The sequence below is a fragment of the Canis lupus genome, chromosome 36 (genome assembly GCF_003254725.2).
Source record: "Canis lupus dingo isolate Sandy chromosome 36, ASM325472v2, whole genome shotgun sequence".
Classification (NCBI taxonomy): domain Eukaryota; kingdom Metazoa; phylum Chordata; class Mammalia; order Carnivora; family Canidae; genus Canis; species Canis lupus.
The window spans coordinates 2,038,200-2,056,594 of record NC_064278.1 but is presented as its reverse complement, the minus strand read 5'-3'; the positions used below and the strand labels follow the sequence as shown (position 1 = coordinate 2,056,594).

Sequence of the window (18,395 nt, the reverse complement as noted above, 5' to 3'; positions counted from 1 at the left end):
CTGTGTCTCTGCCTCTCTCTCTCTCTCTCTCTGTGACTATCATAAATAAAAAATAAAAATAAAAAAATGTAAAAAAAAAAGAAATTGACAATAGGACAACGTGGGTATGAGATTTATGAGGATTCTGTATACTATGTTTATATTTTCTTTATCAAAGAGGTCATCTTACAATGTAAACTTCACTAAAATATCTTTAAGTGCATGGGAAGAAACCTTACAATTAAAGTCAAATGTGAAAGAAAATATTTCAAAACAAAATAAGAAGCTAACTATTGATATGTACAATTAGCTCTTGATAGGTAACTATGAATCTTGAAGACATTACTCTGAGTAATAGAACCAGTATCAAAAAGTATGGTGTATGGTTCCAGTATGTTCTCAACAAGACTATAGTGATAGAGAACACCTCGGTGAGTTTCAGGCATTTGGAGTCGGTGAAGGATTTTACTACAAAGTGATAACACTAGGAAATTTTATGATATAGGGGAGATAGTTTATATTTTTTCTGTGATTGTGATAACACAAATCTACACATTAAATTGAATTGTTAAAATTCAAATAACTGTACCTCAAAAAAAACAATTTTATGTTGATTAAAAAAAAATAAAAAGTAAAGAAGCAAGTTACAAAAAATGTGTATAATATGCCACCTTTGGTGGGAAGGGGTAAGAAAAAAGGACATACAACTCTACTGGCTTCTGTTTGCGTAATAATTATCTGGAAGAATAAAGAACCCACTAACACCATTACTTGTTGGATTGAGCTGGAGGGAGGTTTTTCATTCTTCATCTTTTAATATTTTTGAGTTTGTTATTTATTTTGAAATTCAATTAAAGAGGAATATATGCCTACATAAAGATTTTTACAGGAATGATCATAGCAATTTAATTAACAGTCAGAACCTAGAAACAACCAAAATGTACATGATAAGAGAGATGGATATACAAGATATGGCATACCCACATAATGAAATATTACTTGGCCTGAAAAGTAATATGGATTATCTCAAAAACATTATGCTAAGTAGATAAACTCAATTACAAAAGATAACATAAATACAATGTGGTTCTGTATGTATATAATAGAAAAGGCAAATCTACTCAAGTAGATTTTAAAATGGATCAGAGGTTTGCTGGAGTGGAGGAGGATGGAAACTCTAGGAAGGAGTTGATTGCCAGTGAGCTTGTGGAAACTTTTGGGGTGATTAAAATGTTCTATATCTTGATTGTGGCAATGGGTTACACAAGATAATATATTTGTCAACTTTTACCTAAACTTATACTTAAAATGAGTGTATTTTATTGTATATAAATAAAATTCACCCAAAGGTTTTTTTTTTTTTTTTTAAGAAAAGAATAGATCTCATTAAAAGGTAATCTTTAAATAAATTTGGAATATTTGAAAGGGAACAGAAAAATGGTTTGGAGAAATTGATGTCATTTTGTTTATTTCCATTTATTTTCATACACTCTATAAATGAGCTGCTTCAATTGGTAAATGCCTGATTGATCTATTAAATCTTGAATGTAAATAATAGGCATTAGCTTCAGAAATCATTCCATAATTATGAATATAAAACTATGCTGTCATTGTCATCTGTTATTTTTAAGCATGGGAACAGTTTTTTGTAGTGTTCAACAGAACAAGGACCAAATACCTGTGAGCAGCTAGAAAGAGAACCATCATTCATTTGGCAAAGAGCAATAAGAGAGTGGAAGACATGCACTGTGATAGGGGATTAGGGTTTCTAGAGAGCGTGGCCCATGAAAACTCTTGGTGACAGAAAAGCTATCTCACCACCTCCAATGGTATTTTTTCTGTTTTTCTTTTCTTGTCTTAAAAATTGTATGAGAGAATTCATTTCTCCTTCCCTTTCCCAATCCTTTTAAAGGATTGCTAACCGAATTGGTCTGAAAAAATAGTTAATTGTAGTTTAATTAGTGTTTTCTTGATTAATAGCCAAATTAAATGCCTCGTTATATATTAACTGGCCATTTGGTTTTCGACTTATGTGAACTTCCTATTCAAACTTAACCACTTAGGGATCCCTGGGTGGCGCAGTGGTTTAGCGCCTGCCTTTGGCCCAGGGCGCGATCCTGGAGACCCGGGATCGAATCCCACGTCGGGCTCCCGGTGCGTGGAGCCTGCTTCTCCCTCTGCCTGTGTCTCTGCCTCTCTCTCTCTCTCTCTCTGTGACTATCATAAATAAATAAAATTAAAAAAAAAACTTAACCACTTATTTTAATAGGGTCTTTCTTTCTTAATATACATATGCAGTCTTTATAACACTAATCTTTGAAAGTCACATGTGTTACACATATTTCTATTTGTGGTTTGTATTTTTCTCTTATTTATGTTTTTTTTCGTGTTTGCTTCTGTAAGTGTTTTGTATCTTGGGTGATTAAGCTATCTGGAATTTATTTTTGTGAATGTTTTAAAATAAGAATAATTTTTCTTTCCTATTTGGGGGTAAATGGGGGGCAAGCAATTTTTTGCCGGAAAATTTATTGAATATTTATTTTTCCCATTGATTTTTAAAAATATCTTATTTATTTATTCATGACAGACACACAGAGAGAGGCAGAAACATGCAGAGGGAGAAGCGGGCTCCCTGTGGGGGAGCCCGATGCGGGATTCAATCCCAAGACCCCAGGATCACGCCCTGAGCTGAAGGCACACTCAACCACTGAACCAGCCAGGTGCCCCTTTCCCATTGATTTTTAATGTCTTCAATTACATACATCTAATTGCCATATTTAGGTGGGTCTCATTTACAAATTGAAATTAATTTACAAATTGCAAATAATTCATTTATAGAGATATTAAACCAAATGAAATTAAGTAATACAATGCTGATTTTTTGTCCTTTTTTTTTTTGCCAATGCTAAGTCACCTGAATCGTATTAACATTATACTTATTCTTAATTATAAAACAGTTCCAATATTGTCCCTTTTCTTCAAAATCACCACACTTATTATAGGCCCTTATTTCTTTCACATATTTTAGGATCAGTTGTTATGCAGAATAATCTTTAAAATTTTGTTTGAATTTTACGGAAGAGTTTGCATTGTATCATATTAAGTGTCCCCAATTATCAACGTATCTATTTACATCTCATCCTCTATGTATACATTTTATACTATTTACTGATGTTAGATTTAATCTTAGGTATTCTATAGTCTTTATTACTTTTCTGGTATTATCTTTATATTAAATTATACTTACATGTCTTAATAATGCTTTGCTGGCATAAAATATAGTCTGATTTAGAATAACATATTGTATCCACTAATATTTCCATAGATATGCCTGGAATTTATAGGTAGACAATTCCTGTCTGAAAACTATCTTTTTCTTTTCTTTTTAAATTTCTATGTTTTTCTTTTACTTATTTCAATGTTTAGAATACCTAATATCTGTTCATTATTGAACAGAAGTGTGATAGAAGGCATTTTACCTTGTATATAGATTTAGGGGCAGTTATTGCATTCACTTTGAAGAATAATATTGTGAAAATTTATGGTAAATAACCTTTATCAAGGAAAATATTTTTTTCCATTTCTAGTGATACAATATGTAGTACATTTTATCATTAGTTTTTCCTTCATTTATTGAAATTTTGATGTATTCATCTATATTCATAAATAGGATTGGTTTTAATTATAGTTTCTCCGATACATATTGCATTGTTTAATATAAATGTATATCACCCTCATAAAACGATTTGGTAAGCACTAAATTGTTTCCTTCTTTAGAAGAATTTTTATAATATTGGTCTTATATTGCTTAAATACAATATACAATATACCCATAAAATCATCTATAAAAGAGTCTATTTTTTGAGGAGTTTTGGTTATGTTATAAATTTTAGAAACTCTCTAGGTTTTCACTTTTTTTCTTATGTAAATATTTAAAACTTAGATTTTTCTTTGGGTATCTATCACTTTAGCAACATCCCACACATTTAACATTTTCATTATTGTACAATTCTAAATATTTCTAGTTTTTATTATAATTTCTCATACGACCCACCAGTTATTATTCAAAAATAACCTATTAAATAGGTTTTGGGGGATCCCTGGGTGGCGCAGCGGTTTGGCGCCTGCCTTTGGCCTAGGGCGCGATCCTGGAGACCTGGGATCGAATCCCACGTCGGGCTCCTGGTGCATGGAGCCTGCTTCTCCCTCTGCCTGTGTCTCAGCCTCTCTCTCTCTCTCTCTGTGACTATCATAAAATAAAAATAAAAAACAAATTTAAAAAATTGTTAAATAGGTTTTGGGGGTTGACTTTTTCTTATTTATCTTTATTTTAGCTCCTTCTAGGTTAGAAAACACATTCCAAGCAACAATTACTCCCCTAGAATTTTGTTGTTGCTGCTGTTAAGATTGCTTCTGTGACCTAGTACGTGTTCAATTTTCATTAAGTATATAATGTGTGCCTGGAAAAATGCAAATTCTCTAAATGATAGGGGTATTGTATATATCCATAAGAATGTATATTTATTCCAGTAGTTTATTGTCTTACCAATTTAATTTCTTCCTAATTTATTAATAACTAAATATATATACTAAAATCTGTAGTGGTGGATTTGTCCTTTTATCCTGATAATTTTGCCAATCAGTGTCTGTATTTATTTGGAGCTATGTTAAATGAAACAAAAATTCAGAGGTGTTATGGGGTATGTTCCTCCTATTTTATTTTTAAATATCCATTTTAGATCTGTATATTAGCTTTACAAGTATATTTATTTTCATATTATTGGACATATATTGGGCTATTTAGATTGTTGGTTTATCAGTTTAAAAATAACTTTATCTTTTAAATACAATGTTCAGTGCATTTATATTTGTTATGTTTATTGATTTTTACTCCCACATTATTATTATTTTTTTGCTTCCTATTTCCCTTCATTTGCTTTCCTTTCCCCTATATTTTGATGACTTTTATTTTTTTAGATTGGTCAAGTGTTCTCTATTACATTTTTGTTATACTGCTATGGAAATTAATCATTTTATTTCTCTTCTTTGGATATTAATCACTTTTAATCTCTCTAAATAGCCTAGGCAAATGACAGTAATTATTTTTCCCATCCTCACAAAATTTCCAATTTTTAAATCCCCAAATCCAAAAACTATTTACATTTTATATAATATTCAGTATTCATTAGTAAAATAACTATTTTTACTGTAATAGACTATTCATTTGCCTACACATGTATCAGTTTTTATTGTTCATCTTTGCTTTATGTATCTCATTCCTTTATTCTCTTAATTTATTCTCTGATCGTTCAGCCTTTCCTCTATCTCATTTTCTGAAACTGTCTCTTTTTCCTTTATCTCCCTAAATTACAAGCTAAGTATATATAAAACTGAGGCTTAACAAATATTTTCTTTCCACTCTTTATTTAAAAAAAATTTTTTTTTAATATTTTATTTAATCATTTGATAGAGCTGCAGGTAGAGGAAGAGCGAGAAACTGGCTCTCCTCTGAGCAGGGAGCCCAACATGGGGTTGGATGCCCAGGATATGACCTGAGAGGAAGGCAGAAGTCAGATGCTTAACCACCGAGCTACCTAGGGCACCCCTTCTCTCCACTCTTTAAAGATATCTCCCACCTACCCTCTCCCATTAATTTATGGCTTCTGTGGTATTCTTGAAAATTTACCTGTAATCCTAAATATCATTCTTTTTCAGGTAATCCTATTTATAATCTCTGTTTGCATTTAAGATGGTCTCCTCCTTTTTTTAGTGAACTTTGCTATAATATTTTTTTCCTAAAAATTTTATTTCTTTATTCACAAGAGACACAGAGAGAGAGTCAGAGACACAGGCAGAGGGAGAAGCAGGCTCCATGCAGGGAGCCCGAGGTGGGACTCGATCCTGGGTCTCCAGGATCACATCCTGGGCCGAAAGCAGCGCTAAACCTATGAGCCACCTGGGCTGCCCTGCTATAATATATTTAATTATCTTGCTAAGGATTTATTTTGTATCCCACTTAAAAAAAAAAAAAAAAGCTATTTTTAAGTAATCTCTACACCCAGCATGGGGTTCAAATTTACAATCCCAAGATTAAGGATCACATGCTCCATGGAAAGAACCAGCCAGGTGCCTCAGTGTATCCCACTTCTGAGAATTCATGGATTAATAATGCTGAGAAATTTTCAGCCATCAAATACAATTATTCAAATTGTATTTGAAATTCAAATTCAAATACAATTATTTCTATACTTTCCTTTTTAGAACATTGCGCAGTTATTTAGAGGCTATTCATTGTGTCTAACCTTTATCTTAACCTCTTTCATATTTCATGTCTTTTACTCTAGCTATATTCAAAACAATTTTCAAATTCTTTTATTTTGCTAACTCTCTATTCAACTATGTCTAGTCAGCTGGTTAACTTGTCAACTAAGACTTTATTTAATTCTGTTTTCATTTCTTAAAATTAAATATTTCTGTTCAATTAACTTATGCTTTATTTTATATCATCTTGTTCTATTTTTTTGATTTTCTATTCTGCAATTTTTCCACTTACTAAGCATATGAATTATGTTATCTAGAGTCTAATCTTGCTATTTTTCTTGTACAAACACCTAATCATAGTGTATTTTTATCTCTCCATGTGTTTTGTAATTTTGCATTGTGAGATAGATTTTATCTATTGAATTATTTTCCACCTTGCATTGGTCATGTTTACCTCTCAAAGTACCAGTAGAAGAGCCACTTATTTCAAATCATCATAGATCTATACTTTTATTAAAAAAATAAAAAGTAATTATTAGAATAAATTGGATTAACAGAGACTTAAAAATAAAACTGCTAGGTTTTAAAAAATATATTAGATCAATTTTACATTAATTATTCTATCAAATAGCTATAACATTTCTAACACTCTCAATTTCTGTACTTACCTTATCACTGATCAGTAGCAATCAGTTCATGAACCAGCACCAATCCACAGATCACTACCCAAAGTAACCCTAGAGTGCTCTAGAATGACTTTGTTTTTGTTCTGTGTTACACAACAGATCCATCATTATTATGAGAGAAAAATTTACTTTTAATTGTTGTTTGAAAGATTCTCAGATTGTGTGGATAAAATAAATTTGAACCTGAAACCTACTTAAAGTTCAAGCCAACTTTTACAAATTTTGAGGAGACATATTCATTCTTAACAAGAGACCAGGTAACAAAAGATAATTTTCTTTTCCATCTCTTAATACTAAAGGATGAATGTTTTTCCTGTGTATCCATTTCCTCAGGGCATGGTTTTTTGAAGTTACTGGTTTTTGTAGAAATCCCAGTGGTAATAGTCCAGCATATGTGGGCACAGACTCATGACCCTATTCCTGAAATTGACCATATCTTTCTATCCAATTGATCTAATTTCATTCTTGGTCAAACAACCGTAGAATCTAATACAAACTGATTTCTTCATTTTAAGTCATGGCCTCATTTCTTACCTCTGCATTGAAAAGTATGTTAGATTTCATCTTGCAGTTCTGATACTTTATCCAATATTTTTTTCCATATTATTCAGTCTAAAATAATTCTCCAACCTGGTACATCCTAGAACCTAGAACCTAGATGGAGCACTGATACCTATTCTTAAATTTGAAGGTCTTTCTTGGCTTTTTTGTAGTTTTTCTTTATGAGGTGCTTAAATTTTTATGAAAGTTATTCACTACATAAAATACTGGATGATCTCTTGTTTGCAACCATGCAACTCAAAACTGATACCAATATGTAATTTTTTAAAAAAATTACTAGATGTAACTATAAAGAACAAGATAATTTACATAAGAAAAGACAGAAGATGAATAGAAACTTATACCTTCTTCCAATTCCAAAAAGGTTGGAGCTATAGCCAACTACTTGCCTATACAGGAGACATCAAAAACAAAATGATACCATGATATAAAGTACAGGGTACATAAAGTACAGGGTACAAATATATAGTATCCAAATTCTAAATAAAACAAAGCAAGAATTACAAAATTAATAACAAATTATTCCAAGTTTACTGAGTGAAGCCAAGAGAGCATACAATTTATTAATTCAATTTTGGATATTGTTCTAGGCACATCAGTCATAGGAGTTAATAATACATAGAGAAAAAATAGCAGAAAAAACTCAGGCCAAAATAAATGTATTCATTTATTCTATTCAATATTCTTTTGATTGTGGAAAGTTCTAAAAATTAGGTAATAAACATAACCTATATTAAGGTTGAGGACTCACAATACTGAAGCAAGTTATATATAGTGGTCAGAGAAGACTTTCTCAAGTAATTTTTTAATTGTTATCTTAGAAGTGACAGGAATCTGCGTAGGAATATGGAGGAAAGTGTACCTCTACCCAGTTACACATTGGATTCAACTGAGAAGCTTTTGGAAATATTCAACCATTCCTACTTCCCATTTTCAAAAATCTAATTTTATTGATTTGGGTTAGAGCGCAGCCATGTTTATATTAAAGCTCCCTTGGCAGCCTGAAACGTGCATCTGTGGTTGGAATCATTGAACTTGGAAAGTGAATCTTCAACTTCTCTACACATTAAAAGGCATCAAGAGGGTCTCAAAAATTGCATTTCCTAGGCGACATACATGGATTATATCAGAACCCCTAAAGGTGGGTCTCAGGCATCAATATTCTTTCATAACATTTCAGTTGATTTCCACGTGCAGCTGAAGTCTAGAATCTGAGTTATAGAGGAAGAATGTTCTAGACCAGAGAAAGAGCAAATTCAAAGACCTCAAGCAGGGACAACATGTTTTCAAGACTAGCAAGAAAGTCAGTTCTAATGGAAAGAATAAACATGTTCACAAGGTGATTTGAGAATGACAGTTTTAATGGGAATCATCTGGCAATGGTTAATCAGGAGAAAGAGTTACTATAATTTCTATTGTAAATATATCTTCTTGGCCACTGGATGGACATTAGGCAATATATTCATAAGTGTCAGAATAGATATATGTTTAATTAGTCCAAGAGAATAAATAAAATTTAAAATAAACATAAGGAAATAACTAAATATAGGAACAAAAATGGAAAGAATTATAAGGGAGTATATTGCAAAATGCTAGGCAAATAAATTCGAAAATCTGTGAAATGTTTTTAGTAAAATATATATAAACTTTTAATAGACCAATAAACAAAGACTATATTGTCACACTATCAAAGAGCTATCTATAAAAAATGAACAAGTCTGTATTGTTTTGTTGGTAAGTTATTTCAAATAAAAACAATGAATAAACAAATCCAAATATTATTTCAACTTATCTGAAACATAACTTTCAGAACAAAGCTTCTAAATTCATTTTTAAAGCCTGTCATATCACCAATAGTAAAACTTGACCAAGATACCAAGCCAGACAGCCAAAATAACTATAGACAAATCTCACTTACTAAAATGATACCAAATTTCAAAAGAAAATATCAAATCAAATTAAGTAAATGTACAAAATAACATTCTGTGGACAGACAGGTTTCATCCCAGACATAGGAAAGGTCATTTACTTTCATAAAACAAGCTAAAATAATGTATTAGTTATCATACAACCAAAGACAGTTATAAATATTGAATTTGTATCTACAGGAAAGCTAATAAATATTTAGTCACTCACTCCTCACATTAGTTCTATGGGATGCCATATGACTGGATTCTACTGAGCTTTGCTAGGCTATGTTGAGCTGAGTTGGACCGACAGGATCCTCTGAGGACCCAGGGTGAAGGACAAATACATCTGGAGCATGCTGTTCTAAATGACATGGGACAGAGAGGTAAGGATGGGCAAAACGATACAAACCCATTTAAAGCTTCTGCACCTATGGTCAAAGCAAGTCATGTGACTTATTCCAAAATCCATAGAGTGGAAATGTGTACAATGAGTGAAGGGAAACAGCCACCATAAAATCTGTCCCTCAAAATAAACATGTGTTAGTGGCCAAATAAAAATCTTTACTATCCTAAAAATAGATGGATTTTTTTTGACATAATAATATAGAGATCGAGCTATTAAAACCCAAAAGTCAACATACATTTTAACAGCTTAACACTAAACACATTTTATTTAAGTGCTAGAAATGAAACAGATGCTTCCTTTATCAGTACTATTGAACAATATTCTGGAAAATCTAGCCAGCGCAATTAAAGAAGAGAGGGAAATAAGTGGCATACATATTTGCAAGAATGACAATTTAACACTTTATGCAGATGGTATGACTATATAAGCAAGAAAACTCAAGATAATAAACTATAATCAACAAGCAGTGAAAGAATTTAACAAAGTGAATAGAGAGCCAATTAATACAGAAATTGGCTTCCCTATATATAAACAATGGCAGGTTAAAATATAAAGAAAAAAATTATTATCACTTATATGCACATAAATAATATTAGTAACAATCATAATCGTTGAGTATACCTAACCAGATATGCATGAAATCTATATGAAAAACACTATAAATCCATGATCTATTATATGCCAGGCATTTTACAAATGATAGCAATAGTCTTGTAGGTGTAGTAAGAAAGACAATGTTCTTTGATAAGAAGCTATATTATTATAATTCTTACAAAATAAATTCATAAATTCTATTCAATACCAATTAAAATTCCATCAGACTTTTCACTTGGGGGCACTTGACAAAATGACACCAGGGTTCATAGGGGGGAATAAATATGTGACAATATCCAAGAAATTTCAGAAAAAGACCAGTAATGAGACCCTTATCAGATATTTAAAAGGCCACTAATGAGGGACTTTTAAAATAAATTTTAGTTCTTTTATATAATAATTAATATGAAGCTATTAAAAATAGATGTGCATTTCATATGCAGACTTCCAAAATATACTATTTTAAACATATAAACATAAATAAAATTTTAAATTTAAAAACACACATGAAGGATTTCTGAACAAATAAAAGAAACTATTAAGTGGTTATATATTCAGAGAGGCACTAGTGGTTTTCTACTGGAGAAAAAAAAATTTGTACTTTTCATTGTTTGATTGCCTTTTTGTCATAAGTGTGTATTATTTAGTTTCTATTCTTAATTGAATTCTCAAAAAGCTTCCCAATGCTGATGGGCTTATGATGTGTCTAGGAATCACAATGAAATTTGTATCAATAACAAATATTATAATAAAACTTATTACAGAACAAAAAAAATTCAGATAAGCCTATGAAACACCTTAATGATTTAATTCCTTAAATTGTGGACTGTACTATTAATTTTAAGATATCCATTTGCTTCTGCAGACATATATTCCACATACATTTCTCTGATTTTAATTATAATATTGTTAAAATATGAAGGGATCCCATTTGACAATAGCTGAAAATTATCTGAGATTCCCCTTAATTTTGAGAGTTTCTATTCTTTTTATCTCACCGTGTGGATGTATTACTTTTCAAAGGAGCTAGCCAAAAATATCTGGAATATTCTGATTAGTAAAGAGTGCAATGACATTGCACTGAGACACTAAAAGATTACAAACTTTGAATAAAGAGTATTGTGACAGAGTGTGCGATAAATCTCCCATTTGCTCAAGGGACTAGATAACTGTAGCTTCTTATCATGAAAAAAATAAGTATTATTTAAATCTCATTCTTCACTGGTGTTTCACAACTCTTCGCCAAAATATCCAAGCCATTGTGACTTTTAAATATGAATTTTTCAATATCTGAAATGCGTGAATGCCTGAAATAACTTCCCACAAGAGATGGAAAAAGTTAGCTAAGGCTTAATGGAAAGGACACATACCACGTACCTTACTTGCAGCAGCATCACTAAAACATTTTCGCCCAGGAATCTGGCCCTGAGGAAACATATTTGATGTTGAAACAAGGTCTCTTTGCTAGTTATTTCATTGCATGTCCATCTGCTGTGTTGAGAGCTTGCCAGCTCACAAACTGGTCTGCTATTTTCAGTAAGTATGTGCCAAAGCAGCACATGGTTTAGACTGGCAGATTACATAAGGCTGCGAGTATCCACTATAATAAAAATTTAGTCTTTTGCCCAGTGTGTTTGATCCTTAAATTGCTCACTGTGCATTCATTAACTCTCCAAAATTCCCTTGAAAGAGGTGACATATCATTAGTTTACTTTATAGTTAAGGAAACTTGACAGGAGATGGAGTTACTTAACCAGAGCCACAGGTAAATCTCAGTGGGATGTCTGGCTTTGCTTACCTAGAACTATGACTTCTCACCTAAGTTTTTGATACATCAGGCAAAAAAAAAAGTTATGTAATTCATTATAGTATAGACTGTGCTCACCATAACGGATATGGATATTTCCTAAAAGTAAGAATAATGCTTTTGAAATAAGGCAACAACACATATATTTGCTACCATTAATTCTGATGTATTATGACTCTGAAAATCCTTGCTTACAAACCAGTAATTGAACTACTATTGTATTTTCCTCTTACAAGTCTATTTTGGTGCCTCCTTATGCCTTGGTGGACTGGTAGTCTCTGTACCAGAAGAGCCAGACAGAGGAAGCTGTAAGAATATTGTCTAGTGCATGGAATTCTTTAGAAACCTTTGAGCATAACTTCTTTGGAAAAATACGTAGATAATTTTATAAAAATTTGTCAACTTTTACAATCATTTTAAAGTTTAAAATTATGAATGAACAAAAGTTGTGAAAATGTATGAACACTATTTCTAATAACTAAGTATCGTGTTATAGCAACGTTTCATGAGAATCATAGTTTAAAATAGGAGTTTTGAAATTTTTGCGGTTCTTTAAATCAATTGAAGTTTATTTTCTTGATCAAAATAAACTTCTAGGCCTGTAAAAAATGAAATTTACAATTTTGATAGGCTATTTTGTTAAGGGCTTTGATGAGAACCGAGACAACATACTGATTATATTTGTGAATTGTGTGAATCTGAATGAGATATAGAAAATGTGTACCTATTATCAATATCTAAAAAATCTTGATGGGCAAAAAAAAAAGTAGATAAACCATTATTGTCATAATGTGGTACCATCAAATGTAAGGTCAACTTGTTCTAAAGTCTAAAAAAGTCCAGCTTTACAAGAACACAATAAGGAAAGCTTGCCTAGGAAAAAAACCTATGTAACAATCGCACTGGAGTTTTAGTTAACCTTGAGTGTGATGTGGCCAGACCATCATACTTAGTTTGGATCGCTATATTTTGAAAGGAATTTTAGTAAACAGGAATAGAGAACACAAAGTAAGATCATCAAAGACCCCAAAAAATGATAAAATGCTTAGTTTCAGTAGTGAGATTATTTAACCTAGAGAGTTTAAATGAGACACAATAAAATTTTTAAATATTTGAAAGACTGCATGTAAAACTTTATTTAGCCAAGATTTATATGATTCCAGAGGCAAGAATAAAATCCAACAATTCAATGTTACCAAGGGACAGATTTAAATTCAAGTTAAGGAAAAAGTTTCTTTAAATAAAACGATCTGAAAATGAAATGGGCTTTTTAAGAGAAAAATGCTTGAAGGGCTTTAAAACTATAGACAACAGTTTGTAAGTTGCACATAAAAAGGGATCTATCTATCGAGTTGGGAGGAAAAGTAAGAGATTTGGAACATTATACTTTAGTGGGCCTTTTAAATTCATACGCAATTTAAATGAAAATCCTCTAGAAGTCAAGACCAATTGGTTGAGCTAATACCGAATACTTACATATATGTGCATGTATGTTATATATATTTTATGCTTATTCCAGTTTAGATACAAGCATGTCTGGAGAAGTGGAAGGTTTTTTTTTTTTTTATGTTGTAGAAGTTAAAGTTTTAGTAAATATTTATTCACCCTTTAGGTTGGAGAAATTTGGATCCCATTCTTTTTAATCCGAGTTTGTCTTTGAAATCACTTGACTTCCTCTTAACTGTTATAATGATTCTCCGCTGTTTACATGGTTAAAATGGACTAGAGATAAAAGCGACAGCTAGGGCAGTGCGTACAAGGACAGAGAGGCGAGATAGGGGCGGGTTCCTTGAAGATGACAAGAGGAAGCCTGGATTTGCTGTAGGAGGCAAGAGGCCACGAGTAAACGGATTCAGAAGGCAATGGTTTGGTCTGAACAACAAGAAACAGGGAAATGTTAAGCTCTCAAAAGCTTTCCAAAATAAAAGGGACACGGAGAATACAAGATTTGATATGTCCTAACCCTGCTATCTAACTGAGAGACACACAAAAGAAATGGGCAGATAAAACTGGCATTTATCAGGAGTGGAGTAGATACACCCTTAACCTGGTGACTCCATGGGCCGACTACAAGCAGGAGGCTTACTCGTCTGGAAGGCGAGTTCAACACCCACAAGGAGGGATAAGACCTCAACAAAGAAGGGCGGAAGTGAGCCTAAGGACAGGAGGTGGAAGCCTAATGGGATTGGGCAGCGATTCCCATTTCCAAGAGCAAAGATGACTTTTAAGTGACTGCGTTTTCCATGTCCCTGTGCCAGTAGATGGGTGGTGGTGACCCTGCCTGAGGTATAGAACGTGGTGGATTTGCACACTTCTGCTAGGAGCTACAGTTCATTCTCTTTTCTGTAGCTACAGTTATTTACCTGGAAACAAGGTGGGGGGGAAAAAGATTCCCTTTTATCTACATGTCTGTATGCCTACTCAGGATATGATTTTAAAGGGCTTCAATTCTGTTTTTTTTGTTCACATATATAATATAGAAGGATATCTACAAGTTCTTTGTTATATATGTTTATTATATATAAATATATATATAAAGTTTTATATTTATTTCTATTTTCAACTAATAAGTGGGTTTTACCAGATGTTGCTAGTCGAGGAATGAAGTGGGCTATGTCTCGTTATTATTTAAAATAGGGCTGCTTACTAGGTTATAGGACTGATTTCATTAAAGTAACATTTCAGGTTCTAAATCCTCTTGTATACTTACAAAGTTGAGGTCTATCTGCAGAAGTCAAAATTGTTTTCAATAAAACTCACCCTTAGAGGGGTTAGTTAGTTCCAAGAAAGAAAGCAGTTCTTTGGCCATCCTCGGGTCATCAGCTCCCAGTTATGTGTTCACTGTTTACGAAGCTCTGTTTTGAGGAAATGAGGGCGTGTGCGTACAATAAATAATAATTTGGGGTGTTTGTTCACCTCTCAGAATAGGATACTTGGAGACAAATCACATAAGAACATGAGAGAACAGGTAGGCTCCAAAAAAGGGCATCAAGCTGTAGGATACAATGTAAGTAGGAAAATATAGGCTATATTCAAGTCCTAACTTTACTCAAGAAGAGAAGAGAGCTAATGAAGATCTCCAGGTTGGAGACTGATGCTGGGTGATGCTGGGTCTCATAAAAAAAAATGAGCAACTCTAAAAATTACCAAGAAAAAAACAAGATAGTCCCTCTTCAAACTAATTCTATTAAACCCTTTACTCTTCTTTCTCTCTCTACGTCTTCCATAAAACAAGAGTGAGTGACTGTATTGTTAGGTATGTCAAGCAGATGACAGGTGTCTGAATCCGAATAGGGGATTGTATGAATGAAAATGCCCTCTTGTAAGGTGAGGAAGAATCTGATCAAACACTGCTGGGTACTTACAGTGGTCACATCATTCCTTGATCTGAAATTCAGGGAATTTCAAATCTATCTTCCAAGCACCAGAAAATTCTGAAAATTCACCTGTGGGATGACAAATCACACCTTTGCAATGTTCCATGTGAACATATTGAAAGACATCCTCTTCATACTTTTTCTTTTTTTAAAAAAGATTTATTTATTTATTTATTTATTTATTTATTTATTTATTTAAGAGAGAGAGAGAGAGGCAGAGACACAGGCAGAGGGAGAAGCAGGCTCCATGCAGGGAGCGGGATGTGGGACTTGATCCCGGGTCTTCAGGACAACAACCTGGGCCAAGGCCGGCGCTTAACCACTGAGCCACCCGGGCTGCCCTCTTCATACTTTTTCTGACTAGTGGCTTCATACTTCATATTTTTTCCCTTTTTAAGAGAGGAACCTAGATCTACATTTCAAAGTACTATGCAGTCTCAGTACTAATTAATTAATAAGACATCCAAGAAAAGAAATACACGTGAAATAAATTCTCATTTCTTTTTAAAAGTCATTTATTTAACCACACTATGAGTGTTATCCTTATGATCTTTAATTTCTAAAACACTCTTATGGCTTAATAGCAAGTCATCTGAATCATCAGGTTTATCCTATACTTAAAATACAAGTATGTGGTCAAACTCCACTTTGAAATAATTTTTTAATAAGTTTATAATAAAAAAATTTAACTAAAAGACATTTATAAATGTATGTGTGAAACATTCTTTGACATTCACTTCTTTTCTTCTTGACAGTAAAAAAGTTTCAAACATGGAAATGGACAGAAAAGTACAACGAGCAAGTCTAACTTAAATAATCACTTAAACTTAAGTCGTGGAAGGAACGTTTATTATAATAGAAGTACTTGAAATTACATGGGAAAAAGCTACGACAATTGGCAGATTATGATTCAAGCACCTGTAAATTTTTATGACACTGTAATGTTTTAAAAAACGTAAGAGTGGGGACTCCATATGCTATTCAGTTTAGGATAAATTAATAAAATTCTGCATATTATTATCTACCTTAGTGATATTTTTGTGGAGTCTTCAGTTAAATTCAAACTACTGTAAATCAATTCTGTAATAGTTACTGAAATAAAGAGAAAGAAGATAAAACCTTGAATAAATGTACCCAGAAAAAAACATTATAGTCTTGGCATGTTTATAGTTCAACAGGATATTAAGTTAGCAATTCAGCAAAAAATGAGCCTTCCAAAATATTTAAAAGTACTGATTTATTCTTTCATACAACCAGACTAGTGATTTCTTTAAAGATCTCGTCGATGTATAGACATTTATTTCTCATTGAAGCCCCGGATAGTTTATTGCACTTTAACTAGTAACCCAGGAGCTATTTTTTTTTTTTTAAAGAGAGGAAAACCAGTTTTTCACAGTATTGAACACATGGTTTGGGAGGTTTCGCAGTATGAAATAGGGCAAGGCTACTTTTGAGAGTCTGCTATTTATCTCTTAAAAAAAAAAAAAAAACCACTAAAGTTTGACTGACACTAATTTCCTGAACAAGATACCCTGGAAACTCCAGTTTATCTCATAAAATCATAACAGACAGGGTTTGTGATGTCCCCTCTGCAAGATTCTTTCTTCTGTCAGTTTATAGCATTTGAAATGACGGAGGGAGATGCGTTCCTTTCAGATGCCATCCAGGAGAACAGAACCTGTCACCAACAGTGTAATGTGCTGTGTATTATCACTCTGAGTGATCCAGAGGCCTAGAGACTGTCATCTTTTTAGACTGTACAAGTCAACACAAATAAAACTGAGGAGGCAAATGATAATGTCTGAGATAGAGCCAGGCTCATTCTGGCCATTACTTTTTCTTCAAACCTTAGAGATGACATGATGTGAAAAATGAGCCTATGCCTAGTTCAGTGCCCATTAGTGTGTGAGCACATTATCTTCCACTTTTCACATTGAATCTCTCTGTACTCACTCTGCCAGTTATAGCTCGGCAGCCTGTCAGCTTAAGGGGTTTTAGGCTCCCTTTTTCCCCTCAATTTTATGTAATTATAAATAAAAAGTAATATCATCTCTCTGTCGATGTAATGCAAATATTTTGAGCTACTTGTTCACTAAATTAGTCACAGTATTTCCTAAAGTTTTTTAGAAATTATTCTTTTGCAGCTAGATTACTTGCCTGTTGTTTTGAACATAAAATAACCACTGAGAATGATTTTAAAAAATAGAATTTCAGTTTAAATAAATAAGCTGATTATTTTAATCTGCATTGAGTGAGACTTGATTGCCCCTCTCACTTTCTATCTCTGACAAAGGTTACAGTTTTCCATATCTAAATACCTCAGATATTCCTTATCGAAAGGGGAATAAATAGTATAATTTTGTACCGTGTAAAAGACTCAGGAATATTTGTTTTCTGTTAGTAACTTATTGCTGAAGAAAAGCCTGATGAGTATTTTTACAATCCTGTCAGTTGCCAGGACCTCACTTTGCCTCCACAGACATAAAAGAAACCATCTTTGTGCCTGGTGATGTGGAGAAATCAATTAATTTATCATATCACTCTTTAAGTGTCACATTTTTTTTTGGCCTAGGGTAGCAAATTGAATTATGAAAATGTACTTTTCAACAACTCTATTGGGTAGAAAACCTGACAGCCCTCAAAGTGTACATCTGCCATCTTCCAAAATAGATGAAGGCACACGTATGTGCGCGCGCGCACACACACACACACACACATACACACAAACATTAAATAAAAATCCCATTTTTGAAGAGTTCACTAGCATTATCATGTTCACTAGCATTATCACCAGCTAGATCAAATTCCTATTTT

The 18,395-nt window shown here is 32.7% G+C and overlaps 1 long non-coding RNA gene across 4 annotated transcripts in view; it reads left to right on the top strand.

Annotated features, from left to right (window-relative positions):
• Positions 1-17,740, top strand: part of LOC112674736 (uncharacterized) — a 40,674-nt gene extending 22,934 nt beyond the window's left edge. For 2 of the 4 annotated variants that reach the window (XR_007408688.1, XR_007408685.1), the window contains exons 3-4: positions 7,026-7,183; positions 16,337-17,738. This is a non-coding gene — a long non-coding RNA (uncharacterized LOC112674736). Of the gene's footprint in view, positions 1-2,566; positions 2,761-7,025; positions 7,184-16,336 lie in introns of all 4 variants that reach the window. The other 2 variants (XR_007408687.1, XR_007408686.1) reach the window with 2 other exon arrangements.
• Positions 17,741-18,395: the final 655 nt, after the last annotated feature.